The 3,889-nt window shown below is 39.5% G+C and overlaps 1 long non-coding RNA gene across 1 annotated transcript; it reads left to right on the forward strand.

Moving 5' to 3' along the window:
• The first annotated feature begins 376 nt into the window (after nt 1-376).
• Nucleotides 377-2,745, forward strand: LOC126235927 (uncharacterized). Its single transcript, XR_007544843.1, has 3 exons — nt 377-500; nt 611-809; nt 902-2,745. It is a non-coding gene; the product is annotated as an uncharacterized LOC126235927 (long non-coding RNA).
• Nucleotides 2,746-3,889: the final 1,144 nt, after the last annotated feature.

Consider the following 3,889-nt stretch of genomic DNA (forward strand, 5'->3'; position numbering starts at 1 on the left):
TAGCTGACTGAATTTTTACTCGTAACCAGAGCGCTATACGCGTCTAAATAAAATCTAGCAGATTAAGCATAACTAAAACTAAAGTCAAAGTAACCATGGTTATTGAAATACGAGGATCGTTCACTAAGTAATGTCCCACTTTTTTTTTTTTTTTTTTTTTTTACAAAATGCCATTAATATACTATACATAGACGAACATCCTGGTTGGTGCTTCACATTTGATTTGTCCTGTGCGCCGGTAAAGTTCGAACCGTTCTGGCAGATGGCAGAACCGTACTATAGAGTCAAAATGGCGTCTGCATACGGCCATAGACTTACTAAATACGACCATAGACTAGACCGCGCATTGGCGCTAGTGTCGCGTCCCCACACTGAACGTGATATAAGCAGCCATTTGCAGGGAAACAGTGCGCAAATATGGTTCGTTCGTGTGCTGCTTTTAATTGTAACAGTAAGAACGGAAGCAAAGACGAAGACGGAAACAGTATTACATTTCACAGGTCAGTCATTTCTGGTTGTGTGTTACTTTCTATTACTTGTATATAGTATTTTTCATGGAGAAATAATACCTCATTAGCGTTTTTTTATTATTTTTAATTAATTTTTTAAGGTTTCCTCTTACAAATGATTTTATAAATCGGAAATGAATAGCTCCTACTCGGAGAGAGAACTTCCAACCGACAGCAAATCATTTGCTGTGCTCCCTTCATTTTGAAGAGAATTGTTACATGGAAAATTATGTAAATAGACGTCAACTGAAGGTCGATGCTATACCGACAGTATTTGGATTTGCAACTCATTTGAAAAAGGTATAGTGTCCTGGAAATCCTGCAATATGGGCCTGGGTTAAATAGTGTGGAAATACTGTCAGTGTGTATAATTTTGAACGTTCCTTTTCCAGGTTACCAAGGCAAGGAAACAGCCAAAGCCAATAAATGTTGAGACAGCAGAAAACGTGTGTGTGGATGTGCACGTTTCTGGTTACACTGGAGACCATAAATTATTCATTTCCATCAAGTCCAAGTAAGCTGAAGGAAAAGTTCGAAAAAATTGAAGAAAGGAAAAATTGGGCAATATAAGACTAAGTTAAAAACAGTGAACAAAAAGTGCAAAAGACAAACGCAGAATATTTGCAAATTAGCAAATATTTTAGAAGAACTAAAAGCTAAAAACTTAGTAAACGATAAAGTAATCTCGCGTATTAACGCTACTCACAGTGACATGTTATTGGAGATGGTCATTACAATGTTGTAAATGTCAGTGTGTTAGCTGTTACTTGTGATGGACTTTCCACTAATATTGCAATGGCAAAGGAGTTAGGGGCAAATATAATCGTACTGCCTACTACTTTAAAAGTTTCATGTAATTATCTAATGCAAGTAACTCGATGTAAACTCGCTCCACCTTGTCTGGAAAGAGCCTTACATTCTTAAATTTCGCATCTCTATGCATACGTATTTCGGAAATTAAGAAACCTGATTTAAGTATACTTTTAAAATAGACTCGAATACTCAGTATTTTTTTAAACAAACATGTATTTAATTTGTGCTTGAATTTACTCTTGTTGCGTCTCATATACTTCAAATAACAACCCCAGTACTAGGATACATCCCTGCAAATGGCGGCGATCAGCTGCTTCAATTGGGGGACAGTTGCCTCGCTTCTCCGCTACGGCGTGGTAGGGGCTCGCATATGACTCGCATTACAAGCAGCGTGCTGTTATTGAATTCTTGTGAACATCTATGACCATTTGTGCGCAGTGTATTTGGCAAGAGTACAGGTGGGCGACAGGTAAAGAAAGTTACAGCCTCAGAAAATATAGAATTAGAGCACCATGATCAGCCACATTTGGGACGCCCTGTCACAGCCACTGCTCCAGACATGCTGAATCGTACGGGTGCCATCATTCGTGCCGACAGGAATATCACAACTCGACAACTGGGTCTACGGTTGTCGGTCAGCATTGGGAATGCGTCTGCAATGATCAAGACTCTCGGATATCCAAAGAGGTGCTGACGATGGGTTCCACGAATGCTCACAGCGGACCTCAAAATTCAAAGAAAGACGATTTCATCTGAATTGTTAGAGCGTTTCGAGACCGACAGAGAGGGCTTTCTGTCATGGATCGTGCCTGTCATGCAGTGAAAACATGGACAAGAGCTTTTACCAGCAGGAATACATGCTCTTCCACAGCGCTGGCGTACGGCCATAGAACGTGATAAGAGACTACGTAGAAATATAGGGCATGGACAAGACATGTTGATATATATTGACATCAAATTCTGACTCTTAACTATAAATATGTTTTGAGAAAAAAAATGTGGGGCGTTACTTATTGAACGATCCTTGTACTTGGACTGTAGGCGCGATCGCGTTGCCAAGGTCTTGGCGAGCTTCTAGTATAAAAGCAGTCAGTACGATGGTGTCGTTCTTACAGTGATAGTACATTTGAAGTTGGCGTGACTTTTACATTAAGTGCAGCATTGTGCAAGTACAGTTTCATCAATTAATACCATCCTGGATTCGAATAAATCTCACTTCAAAAGACGTCTTGTAGAGTTTTATCTGTCATTCCGATAGATGGTTGAATTGCAGTGACTTGTGTAATACAAGGAGCAACAGAATGACAAGTAGTTGTGTACACGGAACCGCGACATCCAGGGTAGGCGATTTGTGCACTAGACTCTTTCTTAAAGCAGTGTTTGTGAACGAGCAGTGAACATTACATTACACCGTACTACAGGCAGGGACGGTGTCAAGGGGGGGGGGGGAGGCTATGAGGGCTGTATATATTACTCCAACAGATTCAATCATTTTTTATAATTATGTAGCAACATAGGTTGCAATGTATTTCAGACATTTTAACAAAAGAATATAGTGGCAAATAGCTTACTATCGAAACCAACAAATATAATTTAACTTAAAATGGACGTCTTATTATTTATTAATACACATTTTTTAACCTGAACTCCAAAACAGTTACCAAAGACTACTTAAGCAAAATCAAATTCTACCAATTTGTCGGTGGAGGACCCCAACTCTCCTTTTGTTGTTGAGCGATATTCCATCCCCCCCCCCCCCCGTCCCCCATTAGCCCTACCTACACCCCCTCCCCCTTGACTGACTTCTAGAATAGCCCCTGACTTACAGGGTGACTATAAGCACGGTATGTTATGGGATTGTCCATGTTTTGTTTAAGTGTCCCGTTGTCCAGACAAATTACATACAGTTCATAATATTACTGTCCCTTTTTTATTAATCGCCCCATATCTTTAGAAATAAGGTTGTTTTAAGTAACATGTAGTATAACCAAACGGACAAAAAAGTGGTCATACCCAAAGAACACAGAAAATACCCTCTTTGATTAAATCAAACTGAATGAGGTATGTAATTTTCAGCTTCCTTGCATCTCAAGACACCTATTGCAAGAATTTGCAGCTATTTACTGTGTTATGCTAGCTTTACCAGGCATTTATGCTGCTGCAAAAACTGTTTCCTACCACAAATGATTTAGTGCGGAAACTGTTGACGAAATAACAAGGGCTTACTGTCAGGATACTTAATGTGTTGATTTTTATAAAAAATTTGTTTGAAAATATCAGGCACCTAAATGACGTACATTCTTTTGCAATATACAGGACACTTCGAAATTCCCGTTACAGACTTCTAGTTCCTGTAGAGGGGTGTGAGTATATAATACTTTGCATAGGAATGAATGTCCGGAAATACGTTCCACATCATAACGGTTACCGTGAGATTGATCAACGGAACACTAACTAACTATCGTTTCCCTTCTAGACGGTTTCATTTCAGATGTGTAACGCGTCCATGTTTGCTGCGGGAAAGAGGAGATTCCTGGAATTTCTTGTCCTGGTATGCAGTACGGCAG

Source organism: Schistocerca nitens, chromosome 1 (assembly GCF_023898315.1).
Source record: "Schistocerca nitens isolate TAMUIC-IGC-003100 chromosome 1, iqSchNite1.1, whole genome shotgun sequence".
NCBI classification, from domain to species: Eukaryota; Metazoa; Arthropoda; class Insecta; order Orthoptera; family Acrididae; genus Schistocerca; species Schistocerca nitens.